Source organism: Rhinolophus hipposideros (assembly GCF_964194185.1).
Source record: "Rhinolophus hipposideros genome assembly, chromosome: 9".
Lineage (NCBI taxonomy): Eukaryota > Metazoa > Chordata > Mammalia > Chiroptera > Rhinolophidae > Rhinolophus > Rhinolophus hipposideros.
The window spans coordinates 70,751,665-70,769,828 of record NC_138055.1 but is presented as its reverse complement, the minus strand read 5'-3'; positions in this window follow the sequence as shown (position 1 = coordinate 70,769,828).

Genomic DNA, 18,164 nt, shown 5'->3' with positions numbered 1-18,164 from the left:
GTGGTAGGGAATAATTTTGCCCCATTACAGGATATTTAGCAGTGTCTGAAGATATGTGGATTGTCACAGCCTGAGGGCGTGGTGGGGTGATGCTACTGGCATCTAGTGGGTGGAGGCCAGGCATGCTGCTAAGCATCGTACAAGATACACGACAGCCCTCACAGCAAATTATCCTGTACAAAATGTCAGTAGTGCCAAGTTGAAACATTCCGGTATAGGGAAGGGCTAAAAGCTTCACTTATGGAACCAGACTGATTGAGTTTCACTTCTTCACTGGTGGCCTTGTACAAATCATTAAACCTCTGTTCCGCAATTCCCCATCTGTGAAATGGGATAAGAATAGTACTTTCCTTATAGGATTTTATGAGGATTAAATAAGTTAATATATAAAAGGTTCTTAAAACAGTGCCCAGTATGTAGTCAACACCATGTAAATATTAGTTGTTAGTAGTAATTACTATTCATTAACTAGTATTTAATTACTAATTAATATTAGTAAATATTACTTGTTAAACAGCATGGAGTATATACAAAAACCATTAGAACAATAGAGTCTCTGCACAAATATGTTTTTGAGTCTCTGCACTTCATTAAAGCCACCTTGCAAGATAATGATCAACGTAGACTATTAAATTGATGAGACCCATAAAATATAGGAATCCAACTGATAATGAGCTGTGTGACACTGTTACTGTCTGCTAGTTTCCTACAGCCAATTTAGTGCTGTGTTGAAATGGAAATCATGTCAGTGTACATCCTAGTACACGGTACAGGCTTGGGTGGAGTTTGAGTTTAGTTAGTAATCATGTTCACAAGATTCTTAAAAGATCAAAGAGGACTGAATTTCCTAAGTGGATATGGAACTGTGAGATTGGAGACAAGGAAAGACTAATGGACATACAATTGAAAATTAACTACTCACTTGGCAGGACTGTTGGTGTTCATAAAAAGTGGAGGTACTTGACCTTTAAGATAACAAAGGCCAAACTCCAAAAGGCCAGCCTCTAATGAAAGACCTTGAAAACTAAAGGTGGTGATATTTGTGGACAGAGCCAACACATTATCATATGATTTGTTCTCCCAGTAATTATAGAGTTGAAGATGCCAAAAGGGGAACGTTTAAGTACATATGACAAATTATAGGTGTTCAGCAGGGAAAAGAGTCCGGAATTGGCTATACTGACCTGTCTGAATATTATGCCCAGAATTATATTTAATCTAGTGGTTTTGCATGATTTGCATGAGAGTCTGAAAATACCTCTACTGAGGTTGGTCAAATGGTCCTTGACCTTAAGACCCTTATTTTGTGGTCTAGATAATTTCCGCAGCCAGGGGACCCACTCTGACTTTCTCTATCCTAGATTCTTTCTCTCAGAATGAGCGTTTTAATTAAGAAAATGTTTAAAATTAGGAGCTGTAGGCAATTTCACAAAGCCTCAGGAGACCAACTTTAAAGTCACAGTTTCAGGCCAGCCTATGATAAGTGCCACCTACTTTAAATATTTGTGAACCCAGCAGAAGATATTTATAGTATTCCTGAAATCCTCCAAGCCTCCATAAAATGTGCCTTTATGTTACATACTCATTTCTAAGCGCAAAGGGCTGAAATTCACCTGGTTCTGGTATAGCCTCTCAGCAGTAAAGTGAAAGAGGTCACAGAAAACAACTTAAGAGTATTAAGTACCCTTTTTGAGTACCTAGTATAAGCATAATCAGGCACCGTGCAAGGTATTTTAATATTTAAAACATATTCGTAAAACTCTGCCCATTTTGTAGGCAATAAAACCAAAGTTTAAAGGAGTCAGGTAACTAGCTCAAGATCAAACTGCTAAGTTATGGTGCCAAGATTTGGAGCCAGGTCTGTCTCTCCCTAATGCCTTTTCTGCTTTATCTAGCTATCTCTTGAGCAATTAGCACATAAAATACAGCTCTCACATACCCAGGAAACTAATAAAAATAAATAAATAAATAAATATAAAATAAAAATACCGATGGCCAAAATTCTTAAAGTTGTGATGATAGCTGATAAAAAAAAAACAACAACGAATTCTTTTATGTTAAGATAGCTTGACATGCATAAAAATATTTCAGAAAAAAACAAAAAACAAAACAAAACAAAACAAAATAAAATACAGCTCTAAGCCCTAGCCACATCTGAGGAGTGTCTGAATGATGAGAGTATTTAAGGTGGGCCACGGCAGGGGCTGGGGAATCTGTGCATTTAGAATTAACCAAAAACTTTACATCCTGTTCTGATATTTTAAAACATGGGGATCCCAAATTTTGAGCAATTATTACTACTGCCTTGTCACTTACTGCAATATAATAGGAATGTAAGAAATAGCTCTTACAGAAAAACAAATGCCAATGCATGTCCTATAGAGTCTACCTCCAAGATATATTCAGAGTCTATTTCTTTCCATCTCCTATACTTTCCCCCTTGTTTAAGTTACCATTATACTCATCTGGAGGACTGCAACAACTTCCCAACAGGTTTTTCTGTCCCTACTGTCATGTCCCTATAGAAGACTCTCCTCATAGCAGCTGGCATGACCTTTTAGAAAGGCAAATCAGATTATGTCACTCTTTCCTCAACATCTTCCAATAGCCCCATAAAGCATTCAGAATAAAATCCAAACAACTGCATTGCCCTCAAGTTCTAGTGTTCACTCTTCCTACCTTCCAAGCTCTTCTCTGCCCGAGGCTCTTTGTACTTGCCATATTTTGTAATGCCTGAAGTATTCTTCCCACAGCTCTTTGCCTGGCAGCCTTCTCTCAACATTCAGGTCCCAGTTCAAATGTCAACACTGTGGAGATGACTTTCCTCCTGACCAACCTAGATAAAGTATCACATCCCAGCCCCACCCACCTGTTGGGCATAGACTCTCCTTCATCACACTTTCTTTTGTTTTCTTTAGAGCATTTATTACCAAACTCACATTTTTTTCCCTTTATATCAATATTTGTCATCTATCTCCATCCTCCAAGAAGTTAAAGATTTTGTACTCATCATTGCTGTATCCCCAGAGTCTACATACAGTGCCCGGTTTATAGTAAGCACTTAACAAATATTCGTTAATATTGGGAAGAACACTGAGTTAGAAGTCATGAGACCTGTCTTGAATCCTAAGTCTACTACACTGGTTTACAGCGTATGCTGGACAAGTCAAACTTTTGGGTCGCAGTTTGTTGCTTCCTCTATAGATTAGATCAAATGACCTCCATGAAACCCACTTAGTCGTAAACCACTGATTCTTGTAGCACCCTGACTCACTCCACAAGCCGTGGAATGGCGTTTCCTGACTCTTCTCCTCTTAGGACTGCAGGAGTTATTCTAATGCTAATAAGCCAGAAATGCTGCAAGCCTAGGTCATCTTTAGTGACAAGGAGAGTTTGTTCAATGATGTTACTAATGGATCTTTTGGTGTCCTGAAAGTGAGATGTGCACGTAAAAAAAGCTAATTCAATTTTATTCTGGTCACAGAAATTAATATTCATTTAATAAAGTTAGAAATAAACAATCGAGTTCTGTTGGCTTTTAATTTAATTTTAAAATCTTAGTAAATTTTAGGAACTACTTTGGTAGGGTCTTTGAATAATATTTGGTCCCATTAAAATTTGGTCATTTAAGCACCTTCAAACATTTTAAATTGCATATTATCGATGTGAACCCCTCTAAAAGACTTTAACTGGCTGTCAAGCTTTCTGTATATGTAAATACTTCTTAGAAATCTGAGAAGTACTAGGTTGGTGCAAAAGTAATTGCAGTTTAAAAGATTAAAAATAATTGCAAAAACCGCAATTACTTTTGCACCAATGTAATGCATGTATAAATATGGCAAATTTGAGTCTACTTAACAGTTCTAATACTGAACATAATCTTAGTAAGATTTCAACTTAAATTCACAAATCTAAATAGATTTCTCAAATATATGTATTTTTTAAATTGGAATAAACAGACTGATCTGTTATTCTAATAGGATAAATTTTATTAAATATTTCAAGAACAAATAATTCCAAATATACACAGCTTTCTTCACAGAATACTATTTTTTTGTTTCTATACACAATTTTGTACTTAATTTTAAATCTTCCTGAGATTAAAATATACCTACCAGTAGTAAGGAAACAATTACATCGTGTCCCTCCTTCCCCATTTTGAGATATATGTGAGCGTGTTTGTGTAGGTCAGGGGTGTCCAAATTGCGGCCCGGACCAACTGCGGTCCACATCCATTGTTAATTGGCCCGCAGCAAATTCCAAAAATATATTTAGTTTACTTAAATAAACCAGGTGAAGCAATACGTACTTCACCTCGAGTGAGTGGCCCGGCTGTTTGTGTATTTTGCTACATATGGCGCTACGTGAAAACCGTTGAAAAACGTTTGGACACCTCTGGTGTAGGTGTTAGTTTAAGCTAACTGCTAGGATAATCAGTAGCACTGATCAGGAATTCACACTCAAAGTGTCCTCAATTTACATGTAGTCAGAAAGATTGAATTCCACAGGCGCCTCTGCAAAAGCTTCAGCTATCTTTACCTCTGGTCAACACCAGGTATTTTATCTAATTTGCATCATAATGGAAATATTTTGAACTAGTGGCTTGTTAGCATAATAGGTGATAGAAATATGCTCTCATATGTGGACTTAGAACTAATAAAAATATTTGTTTTGGCTAAAACAATTGAGACAGTTTTCACATTCACTGAGGAGCATACACTCTTTCTAGCCCTTCAAACTTTATCTCTAAATGTATCTGTTATGTGTGGTACAATTTAGTTTGAGTCTTAACTTCTTAATAACACATTGGTGAAGTTGTAAGTGCATAGCTGATTGCTACTGTTATTTACTAAAAAGAACCTAATGGTTGTTTCTAACCAATTTGGCTTAAGCCTGTTGGAAACATCTTTCCATGTAACTTTGCTATTAACTTACAATTGTCTAATGAGAAGAGATTCTTTTTTGGCAACCTTGATGGAAACCCATTATAGTTGCTATGTCAATGAATTCATAACTGCAGAGGAGGTGGTGGTTTTATAGTCAGGATCTTCAATTTTCTACGCAGGAGAATCTGCAACCCCCACGTTATTTGATTAGGTGTTGTACTGCCTCAGCTTTCGATGATGTAAAACTTCCATTGAATTTTAAAAACTATTGAACTTGATGGAGTCACATGACTCTATGCTTATTAAAATAATATTGGATTAAATTTTAACACTCTTTCTCTCTCTTTTTGGTATTCGTTCATGTCAGAAGTCCCAAAAGTCATTCTACTGATAATAGAAATTAGGAGAAAACACCCATGAAATGGGTGGCACATCCTTAACAAAACTGGCTCTGTAAATGCCTTTTATGCCAAGTCATGGTGGGTCACTGTTGTTTTATTCTCCAGAGAAATGTTTCAGAAGTGTAGATTCCCTCATCTTGCACCAGGCACATGCCCAAATGTCAGCTGGAGTAGCTATCTCCATTTGACAAAAAGAGTGGAGAGGAGGGGAAAGAGAAGGGATGTTGAGTAGGAAAATATGGGAGGAAATGGCTCCCATTAGTAATTTTGTACTATCAAGATTTTAAACAAAATGTATGCAGGCAAGAATGAGGGAGGAGAACAGTCAAAGGTAAGTCATTTCTAACTTTTTGCTATCAAGGATTCCTTTAAAAGAAGGTTTCTCTGTAAATTCATGTTTTGATAGATTTTTCTCTACTAAGCAAATTGTACTTATAACTAATAACATGTTTCCCCACTTTTATTAATCAAAGACCTATATCTGATTGTTACAAATTCTGATCACCATGCCCTAAGTTGACTTGCTCATTTCAACTAAAGCAGAGAAAATTGGGATGCTACTTAGGGATATTTTAATTAACCTTATCACCAATAAGTTCTCTCAAAATAACCTAGTATTTGAAAAGAAATACAGATTTCCAGGCCTCACACCAAGCACTCTGAAATATAATCTCTTGGGTTGGGATACAGAAATCTTCATTTTTAATAAGCTGTCCTCATTCTTCAGGTGGTTCAGATCTCATTGTTCCATGAACCACACTGTGACAAGCACTGTACTAGAAATTTTGATATACTGAAAATGGCTTCCAGACCTCCCTCTGAACTGACTTCACAGATCTGGTGACTTCAGGTCGGGAACCTCTGGAAGGGGGTGGATAATTGCAAACTCAATTCAGCTGTTCAGCCTAAGGCACTACTTCAATCATGCTCAAGCAGCTATGACTAAGTTGACCTTTTGTCATATCTCTTTTCCTCTCTGTTTATTTAAGTTACCATCTTAACTGGCTCTTGAAGTCAAAAGTGCTTTTGTTCTCTGCATGAATGGTTTGATTCACATCACACCAATATAGCTTCAAAGGATGAAAAGTCTCTTACCTTTGGATAATCTCTCCCTCTTCCTGCAAATGCCACAACGCAGCTAAAGGATTTTAAAGGTTTTCATTTTAAATATTTCAGACTCTTCAGATTACTGCTCTCTCTCTCTCTCCTTTTTTTTTCCTCTTTGGAAGAAATGAGGCCAAAGAAATAGCACCTACTCAGAGTATTTTTGACAAAGGTGATTTCTTCAACATAATATTGTATTTAAGGCAATGATTCACAAAGTGGGAGCTGAAAATGCATAGCTCCAGAGTGTCTGATGCAGGAGGTATGGGAGGGAGCCTGGAAAATTGTATTTTGAACCAATAATTAGCCAGATCTCTGAAACAATTTTCGTGACTGTACCCTAACAGATCACTTTCACAAGGTTGAATTGTCATGAAGTAACAAATTCTGACTAAGAGGATTGTACTCTTTCTACCATCGCACGCTGATGGGGAAAAAAGGACAGGAAGAAAACAAAGGCCATCTGAGCTACTTGGCAGTTGTTGAATCTCACAGTCCTTCATTCATCTGTCCTTGACCCCTTTCCTTCACTCCATGTTTCAGCTACACTGAATTTCTTACAGTTCCTTCATGCACGATTGTTTTTATCTTCTTGCTTTTGTCCGTGTTGTTCTTTCAGCCTGGAATTCTGATGCCCCACTCTCTTTTCCTTGCTGAACTTCAAGATTCCATTCAAATATCACCTCCTGGTGAAGCCCTCCTAACACCTCAGGTTAAATAAATCCTTCCCTTCTCTGTACCGTTAGATTTTTGTACATGTTAGTATTATGGTGCTGAGAAACTGATGTATGTTCTATTGCCTGTAATTTATTTTAAATACTTTCTGATGGGCAGTGTGATATGTATATGTGTAATTAATAATAAAGTCTATATCCTAGGGCTACTTAGAGGAATTATCCTAATAGGAACCCCTAAAGAAGCGGTGAGTTGGCATTTCAAGATCTATAGTCTACACTCTAGAAGAGTGATAACAGTTTAATCGCTAGACGTTGCTATCTAAACTGAGATCAAGGGGTAGTAGAAATATTTTTTCATGTCTGAAATGAGTGATGTATTAGATAAGTGGATTGTCTAGAAAGATGGTGCAGGCCCCTCAAGCCATTCCATGAATGGGATATGAGAATCTGGCAAGCTTAGAAACCTAACTGTCTCAGGAATATGCCCCAGGGTAGGACTCCTTTTGTTTCTGTGTTCCTTCCACTAAAAAGAAGGAATCTAGACTGGATGGTTAGTTGAAACTTGCTGCTGGAACATGATCACACCTGAAGCCAGAGAACCTTTCATACATGATATTGTCCTGAATGCCTAAAGGATAGAAAGCTAAGATTTGAATGGTCTTACAGAGGCAGTTTGTATGAAAATGTGTTTGTTCAATTGCTTTGCATCTGTCGGGGAGAAAAAAAACTTTTCCTCTACCCTCCTAGGTTCAGTGACTGGGGGAGCCTGTGAATTAAACTAAGAAAGACAGATTAACAAGTGAAAAAAGGCATGCAATTTATATTAATATTTTACATGCATGGAGTTCAGAAAAGAACTGAAATTCAAAGAATTGTTTAGACTCTGGAGCTTATATATTATTTTAACAAAGGAAAAGGGATTTGGGTTTCAAGATGATAAGCTGTGGGGAAGAGACTAGAAAATATATGGGGAAACTAATGGAAGATAACGGCTGTTTTAGTATTTAGTATTTAGTATTTTAGTATTATGAACAGAACTCAAGGTCTGTTCATGCAAACTCATCTTGGTGTTGACTGTATCTCCAGGAGTAAGAGTGCTCTCCTCTTCCTGGTGCTAGGGGAGGGAGGCATCTTCACAAAAAGAATTTTGTGCCCTGATTTAGTCAGATAAGGGCAGGGCAAAGAACTCTTCCTGCATCCATTGATTCTCCACTCAATTGCCTTCAGTTCAAAATGTTCCTCGTATCAAAGTGGCATATTTAGGATAGCATATTTGAATTCCCTTCACCTCCTTGCTAATAAATATATTTTTGGTAGAATTTAGTTTGGGACTTTCTTGTATTATAACATACAAACAGCATTCAGATTCTGTGCAAGGGAGCTGGTAGCTCTCCCTTGCCTCTGGTCTAAAGGTTTAGTAGAGGCTACCTAAGGCTACCAAGAGAACCTGACAACTGTGAATGGCCAGGCTGTCTTGGAACAGCCTTCTTATTCTTATTTCTATACCTGGTGATAGACTGCCCGACGCAATATGTACTCAGTAATGCTTTTTAAAAAACAATCTTTAACTCATTTATAGCTATTTAAAAAATTGAACCGATCTTATGATCCTTACCTGTTTTATAGAATTATGCAGTCTGCATGAGGGCTTTTATTTAAGCAGAGTGGCAACAACCAGATTTGAATAACAGATACTTTCATTTTCAGAGCCTGCTCATTTGGAGAACTTTGAGCAAAAAAATCAAAGACCAGCTTTTAATGAAGCCATCACCTCAGGTGACATGTATTTTAAATAAAAATATAAATATATTAAGTATAATGCTGATGCATATGCTTTATGGAGTCTTTATTCCCTCTTCTCCACCAAAAAAAGCCCCGCTATGCAACTGATCTATCATCTCATTGCATACAGTCTGAGCAAAGGCAGCTTTAATAATAGCTGCTGGAAATGCATGATATATTCATTTGCAAACAGTGATGTTCATTTTTCATCATTGTCAAGAAAATTCATCTAAAGAAATGATAGGCCTAAAGAGTTCCTACATTACTATTTGTCATTAGAAGGATTCCACGTAATGAATCGGCATTATAGATTGTTAAGCACCTCTAGGAACATTGCTCATTGAAATCTATTGGAAAGATGGTTGAATGTTATTTAAGTAGAACTCTACATGCAATAAATGGTACATTTGCCGACTGCTGAGAAAATTGATGAAAAGGATAATGTTCCCGTTTTGGACTATAAACAAAAAGCAATCAATTAGCAGGACCAGTTTGAATAATGTGAAAGAAGCAGTGCCTAGAAACTCTCCCACTGAAAGATTGGAACTCAGGCTGAAATAACTGCTTTCGCATTAAAAAGACCTATAGCTGGGCATAAACACAGCATGAAAGGGTATTATGAACAGAACTCATTTCTGGATCTACATTACTCCCCATAGCTTAGTTTCTCACGAGTCCATTTTCTTTTCTTTATCTAGCTTTTATTATGGGCTGCATTTCAACTTCCTTCTGAGCTCATAGCCACACTCTGGCCAACTTTAAGGTGTCCTCCCAGCAGAGATTTTAAGTGATTTAAAGAGGGATCATTAACAGGAAACTTAGAGAGTGTTAATTGATTTTTGGGAACTAGCCCTCCAATGCTAATGTGGCGTTGTTGGCAAGACTGCGTTTTACTGGTAATGAGGATGGGTGAGTTTTGATGATGGTTCCTTTACATTAGAAGTCAGCAAGTGTGTTTCTGTAAAGGTCCAAATAGTAAATATTTCAGTCTACGTGGACCATACAGTCTCTGTCACAACCCAACTCTGGTATAAAGAGTCTGAAAGCAGCCACAGACAATATGTAATTGAACGAGCTTGGTTGTGTTCCAGTAAAATGATTTACAAACATGGGAAGCTGGGGGCCCCTGTTCTACACCAAAAGACCAAAAGCATGGCTGAACAAGTCCCACACAGAACAGTCTTAGATCATGTGTACGTATTTATGAAAAATAACTGTTATTTCATAGATAATGATTTCTAATTTCATATTACTTGTATATTATCTTTGCATCCTAAACTGAATGGCTAAGTATTAAACTTGCACCGCCTTCATTTTTTCTTTGTGTCTTCCTTTCTAGCCTTCTGTGTTTTCATCAGTTCTTCCTAAGCTTTAATACTGAATCTGGTTGGATTGGTCCCCCTAGGGCCTAGGAAATGGAGCTTTGGGAATGTGTCTTTAAACTGTTATGTAATTGCTACACCAAAGCCAAGGCTAAGAGGATGGGCATACTTCATTTCTATGTAGCTTAACGGATATCAGGTACTGGTACCAGTCAAATATTCGGGTTTTATTCCCTTTCCCTAAGGCCCAGGATTTTTATACAGGGGAAATCATAAGTCTTAGAAAGGAAGTCAATGAAAAACAAAACAAAAATAATCCTAAAACATATTGAACCTGAGGGATGTGAGGTAGGAAAGTGACATCCACTGATTATATATGCAGAGAGTGCCAAAAATATGTATACACATTTTAAGAAAGAAAAAAACTGTATTAAAATTGTGATACTCATATACCAATAACAAAAGATGAATACAAGTCATGTTTGACTTCTGCAATTACAAGAGATGCTCAAAGTTGTTACCATCAGCCTCCAGACACTTCTGATTACGGCGAACTACTGCTTGAGTAACGTTGACCAAAGTGTCTACTTTGGTACCCCCTGTATATACTGTGTTTCCCCGAAAATAAGACCTAGCCGGAACATCAGCTCTAATGCGTATTTTGGAGCAAAAATTCATATAAGACCCAGTCTTATGTATAACATATTGTTTTACTATAATATAAGACCGGGTCTTGTATGAATTTTTGCTCCAAAAGATGCATTGGAACTGATAGTCTGGCTAGGTCTTATTTTCGGGGAAACATGGTGGTAGTCATCTTAACTGACTTCAATGAACAGACTTACTCAGTGCATTGCTGACACTCTCCATTCTCTCTGTAAGAGAGACTCCCTAATTCTCACGCCACATAGAATGTTTGAGCAAGCAGGCTACATTCCAATACATTCCAATCATTTGGCGAACTTTTTTGGCGAAAAACCCTGTTTCCAAGGCCTCACTGCAGACCACTTAAATGAGAATCATTCATGGTGGGACTCAGGTGACTCTAATGTGCAGCCAATGCAGAGCACCATTGTTCTAGCTGCTTGAAGTGTGGTGCGTGGCCAATGGCAACAGAAGCACCTGAGAGCTTAGAACTCTGGCTTGTGTGTCTCTCCAGACCTATTGAAGCAGAATCTGCAAGTACGTTAAATTGGAGAAGCCCTGTTCTGGTAAGTGCATGCCCTTATGTCAACACCTGCTAAACAGCATACATACCAAGGGTCGTTTTGTTGATTCTTAAATCTGCTTATTCAGTCGTAATTATGTGAACATTATATAATTGATGAATTACAGGTACACAAAACAGTTGTTTCTATGAAAACAAAATAGAATATTTTGCAAGATAATAAAGGTAAATATAAAATTGCCTGTCAAATGAGGTTTAAGATAAACTGTAAAAATTAAAAAAATTTATAAAATTCTAGGTGACTGTACAGTTATCTTGCTTCACAATTGTCTTTAAATTGCTATGCCAGTTTAAAAAACTAACAGGCTATATTTAATTAAAAAAGAAAAACAACTAAAAGGTACACTGGATCAGTGAATTCAAAAAGAAAAGACCCTTTTAGATTAACACAAGTAAACAAGTATTTTACATTAAAATAGAAAAGATTCAAAATACGTAGTTTTTTACGATATCCCATCTTAATTGATTTTTTGATTAATTTACTAACTGCTCTGGATCATACTGGATAAGAAAGCTTCTACTGCTAACACTCAGCTGATGAACTAACCAGCTTGCCTACTTCCTCTCTTTGTGGTCCAACTGGTCTTGCTCCATGAGAGTGATTTCTGGGCTTGTGACTTTCACTGACAAGGAAAATTGCAGAAGTATTGTGGCGAACTTACCTAGAATTGCCTACTAATTAGATGACTTAAAGAGAAAAAAACAGCCCTATCACGGATGATCCATGATTTCAGAAAAGAAAGGACATAAGAAAGTTAGAAGGACACTAGCTCAAAAGACAGAGAAGTCTTCAGATGGTATAAATTAGATTTATGTAAATAAATTAATTTTTAGAAATGCATCTCATTTTACTATGAAGTGGCAAAAACTACCACACCTCTGCTGACAATCATTTTGGAATCATTCTTCTATATGGTGCTAGAATATGATGGAAACATGGGATTGCTGAAGTCTCCACTTCACCAAGACTCTCCCCAGATGCTCTCTCCTGATGCAGTTAAGCGTGTTCCTCTGTGCCGTGGGTTCCTCTCTTAGCACTTACCTCACTCTGTTGTAGCTATTAGTTATCTGTCTTTTTTACCCCTGGATTATGAACTGGGTTATCCCCATTATGTATCACTGACACACAATACAGTACTGCATACAGAATGGTGGGTATGGCAAATTTGTTGGATGAATGAATGCAGTATACGTTATGTCAAAGGGAAAACAGAACTCATTGCAAGATATATACTATGCTGCCTGTCTGAAATTCGTGTTGAATATTTTTGCTGCATTGTCAATAACGTGGTAATATATGTCAGTAATTAAGCACTGTAGAATTAGCCATAATTGGTTGTATTTTTTGATTACTTTTCCATTATGAATCCATTTACTATACTACATTTAATTAATATTGATTTTTTAGACTGAGACTTTCAGGATTATAAACATAAAAGCATATTAACTGTCTTTATTGCATTGTATTTTCATTAGTCAGTTTTATAGCAAATCTCTGTTGTGTTTTATTAATATAACACAAAGAAATTTTATTATGTTGGTATCAATCAATCTAAGAGATAAAAAATTGAATGTGCAACATAAGATTTTCCTTTTGCAGAACTGACAGAGAATGTAAGAGTTGTAAAGCGATAGAAGTATTCTTTACAACTTTTGAAAATAAGATATTAAAGGCATAATTTATATCTCAAGTTAGTTCTTGGCCAAACAATTCTCTCCTGTATGTGAAATTACGTAGTTAACTTTTGTCTTTTCATTAAACACCAGTATCTAAGTGCCAATAATATATGTTCGTAGTCATTAATCACAATACCCTTAATCACAACCCTACTGATGTTCTATTTATAAATTTGAATTTTACACACCATATATATGTTTTTTGTTTTTTAAGAAGTAGGATGACACATTCAGGACTCATATTCCTATTACCCTGATTTCATCTTCCTGTGGTCCAATAAGAATGTAATTTGGATCATTTACTAACATTTTTATCTTACTGATAATACTATTAACATGTTAGCTAACATGCTGTCCCTTCATATGTGAACATTGCTTTTCTGGCTTGTTATGAGTCAAATGTGAGAGCAAAGATGTTTTTCTTCTGTTCGTGTGTGATCTACCCATATCCTCTGACTAGTTTTCCTTTGTGACCATTGGAATAGAGTGGCTGCAGAGGGAGTGGTGCAGCTATGGCTAGGATGTGGAACGAGCCAACTGGTCCTCGTGGGAACGGAGCCCAGGATTGGCCTGTTTTGCTCTGTGCTTTAAGCCTGCTAGCTGATGCCTCAGTTAGAACACTAGTGTGGCTTGCTGCTTTGAGCAACAGGAACTTTTCCCCTTGAAAATACCTGCTAATGGACTTCCTGGTATCTGAATAGTCTACCATTTATTTAAAAAGTTGGAGGATATTGACTCAACACTTGGTTTTAATTCACAGTTATCTTTCTTTAGATTAGAAAAACAATTCTGAAAATGCAAGGTCAGATTTGTTGTTCTCTCTCTTTCAAGACCTTTATGGTTCATGTCTTCCCACGTAGGAAACCAGTATTCTTCACATAGAGACTCTGTGGGATGGATGGGGACATTCTTTCTGCTGTAATCAAAGCTGTCATCATGATAATATGATTTGGCGAATCAAGCTGCCATGACGTAGGGGATAAGCTGAGTCAGAATCAGGCTGCTTTGCAACATTAGTGAAGACAGAGATATGAAGCACATAAACCATCTGTCTGGACCATGTCATCAGGGAGGAGGTGATGAGATGGGGACAGGGATCCTAGCCCAGGTGTGGTTGATACACAAGATACATTTGGAGTTACAGCTGCTTTAAAAAAAAAAAAAAAGATTCTGCTAATTCAAGCTTATTGCAGCTTTATTCTCCCTGACGAAAAACAGTATTTTATTTTTTCATTACATTTCATTTTTTGGATAACCGGGAGTCTGAAGGATTGAAGACTCCACGTGTGAAAGAAGTTAAGTCATCTACTTGAATTCTTTTTTCAGCAGCTAAGCACAAGGGGCAGTCATTGTGCTTAATGCTCAAGATATAAGAAAACAGGCAGAGAAGATACCTGCTCCCATGGGATTCACTACTTTACTCTGGTTTCAGCATGGAGATCTATGATAGACAACACACAAATACACAAATAAAGAAAAAACAATTTCGATAATTACAGGTTGTGATTCGTCCTGAGATAGAAATGAAAACCAATAGAGGGATTAGGGGTCTGTGTTGACATTAGTGCACATCTTTCCCGACACTGAGCACCCCAGCACAAGACCAGGTGCTAGGTCTAATATGCTGGGAAGGAGGCACTACCTTACCTCATTGCTACAGCAACCAGAGCAATCAGAAGGCAAGCTGAACTTTCAAGATGTTCTTTCTTTGTCATTTGCTTAAAGAAGCAAATTTGAATTTTCTAAGTCATTCGCTTTCTCTTGAAGATTTTCCCAATAATTGTTTCAAATGACCCAAAGGTCAAGTTTCTGTCGATGTTCTTACTACAGCCACAATAGTGCTCAACTGTCACTTTCACGACATTATGTACTACAAAGTTTAATGGAAAAATGTGCCATTTCAGTGGAACCAAAGAAACCTGACAGTGAGATATAGAAAATTGGACTATTACTGTGGTGATGGCATTTCTTAGGCACTTGAAGAAAATCACTTAATAAAGTTTTAAAACCCTAGTAAATGTTGGACAGCTTTATGGAAATGTAATAAACTGAAGTTATATATCAAAAAGCTTTAAAACTTGTTTCACATTTATGGCACAGAGTGAAATTACAATGCAGATGAGGACTAAATGATCTATAAATGTTAAACACATAGTTAAGCATGGGACATGTCAGGCAGTCTCTGTGGTTTTTCTGTGCAATATGTTCAAGTTAAATGCAATTGTGAAGAGAAACATCTGCCTTTTTCTAGGCCTATGTATATTTTGGTGCCTTTTCTGGGCCAGGAATGTAGAGCAAAAACCGTATCCATTTGCTTGCAGATAATTCGGTACAATAGCAAGAGAAATGTCCTTGGATATAAATTTAACAAGGTAAATGCTGAGAACATTGCTAGCCGCCCAGCCTGATCCAAAAGGTAACTGCATTTTGTGTGGCATGCCACCTCCTCTAGTTTGTGAGGAAACCATTGATTTTTGTTTGCAAGACATAGCTATCATTTTGTATTTTTTTTGACACCGCTGTAAGCAGTTGATATGAAGGTGTTTTGAATAATGTATTCTGGAATATAAAAGCTCTTCAATTTCTAGGGAGCATTTCATCCTACAAAGAAATGAATTTCTCCCCAGCAACTGGTCTAGATTTCTTGCAGAAGGAAACTGAAAGGGGCAGGGTCTTCCCAGGGCACACAAAAGAGGCATTTCCAGGTGAGACAATGAAGGTGCATGTAAATATTTTTTACTATGTAATTCAGGCAGCTGCTCTGGGATAATCAGGGGGAGACACACTACTCATTCATAAGATGGCCAAACAGCCAAGTGAAATCTTCTTTCAGTTATCACATTCTCAAAATGCAAACTGACAGAACTGATGGTTTTCAGTGATGGTTTTCACTGAGTCACCCAATGAGCTAAAGCAAAGTCATCAATCTAGGAAGTCTATGTAGGCAAACCTTGGGCATGAGTTTTGTTTTTCATGATTCATCCACATACATTTGGTCCAAGTATCTGACAAGTGGCTTTGAAGGTTTCCATGCTCTGTTTCCTTGGTTCCCATGCTTAAGAAGTTCTCAATTACTCTGGCTTCAATTTCTAAAGATGACTCTCGCATACTTTTTTTCAGCATTGGTCTCTCAGGAGCATCACTTGGTGCATATTCCTAACCTCCTTTTAGGATGCTCTTGGATTCTGTACTTGCTTAAAGGCATCTACTGCACAGAATTGAGAGGATCATTTCTTGGAGAGCATTCTTCGGCAAAGTTGTTGGTTTGGCAGGGAATGAATAAAGACAAAGGACTGTAATAATGATTCTTCTATAATAAGTGGAAAATGTGCTGAGTAAACGTTTACTTTCTATTAGAATATAAAATTTGAAGTGAGAAGTGGTGGTAGATGGGCTGCACAAGTGGGAACATTGGTGCAGCATGTTTTATATGCTAGGCACGAAGTATTTTTTATCGATCATCCCATTTAATCGTTTCTTTTCACTTTTTAAAATTGAGATGTAATTGACATATAATATTATTAATTTCAAGTGTACAGCATAATGATTTGATATATGTATATATTACAAAATGATTACCACAATAAGTTAACATCCATCATCACGCGTGTTTACAATTTTTTTTCTTGTGATAAAAACTTTTAAGATTCACTACTCTCTCGGTAACTTTCCAATATATAGTACAGTATTGTTAACCACAGTCATCATGATGTACATTATATATCCCTAGAACTTATTCATCTTATAACTGAAAGTTTGTACCCTTTTACCACCTTCATCTCATTTAATCTTTTAAGCTTAAGGTAGGTATTATTATTATCTATATTTTTCAGAAGAAGAATGACATAAAGGGAATAAGCAACGTGCTCAAGGCCACATAACTAAGTGGTGGGACTGCCACTCAAACTCACATCCCTTAGAATCGAAGGCCAGTGCTTTTAACCATTATACCTCATTGAGGTGTATCTGGTCTAGGAGTAGTTCTGCATAACAGTGCCTTCTAAAAGAATCAAAGGGGGCTATATTTAGTACTCCTCATAAAATTGAAACTTGGAACAAGTTTGCAACACTAAGTCCCAGCAGGCCACGTGAGATGCACACTTGGGCTTTCTTTGGGGGCACTTGAGGGGAGTTGATACAGGAGCCCCAACAGGGATGTTAAAACGCTGAAAGTCAACCCAGCTCGGTACTAAGTTAGGAAAGTGAAAGCGAATAGTTGAAGTTGGAAAATAAAACGATGGATCAGAGTCTGGAATGCAGGTGTAACTCAAGACAGGGCTCATGTACATTGAGAAATCTGACTCAGACGGAAAATTGCCGTGTCAGAATTCTGGCTCAGGGGTAGTTTAGTCTACTCCTATTAGGCCAGAATCAGTACCCTAAAGGACCTTGCCTGAAAGACAAGAGATAGATGACAGATAGATAGATATAGATAGATAGATAGATAGATAGATAGATAGATAGATAGATAGATAGATAGATAGATAGACAGATAGATAGACAGATAGATAGATAGATAGATAGATAGACGATAGATAGATAGATAGCTAGCTAGCTAGATAGATAGATAAGGAGGGGAGAGAGAGAGAGAGTTATATATGATGTATTCTATTATAAAAATTTAGAACATTCACTGAAATTTTTAAAAAAAGAAAGAAAAAGAAAATTTACTACAGTTTCTGGCTTCTAAATAAAACTACAGTTAACATTTTGGTATATTTCCTTCTAGTTTATTCTCCTCTTGGTAAAATATTTACATACTTTTACACAGATGTTTCAAACTATATATACTGTTTAGTATCCAGCTTACTTTTTTACGATAACATAAGTATATTCTATATAATAATAATTCTTTATAAACATTGTTTTATTGTCTATGTGATATTCCACCACTCAGTGTAAAGTTATTTCATTTTCCCTTTTATTAGACTTTAGTAGATTAGCATTTAAAATTTTTCACCTGTCATTCCCTGATGTTCATTGCTTTTTCCTGTCTAACTTAGGACTCTTTCCTTAAAGATAGCCCTGCGGTAGAATTTGGGGTTAAAACTTAAAGACCAGTTTTGACCCTTGACACTTATTACCAA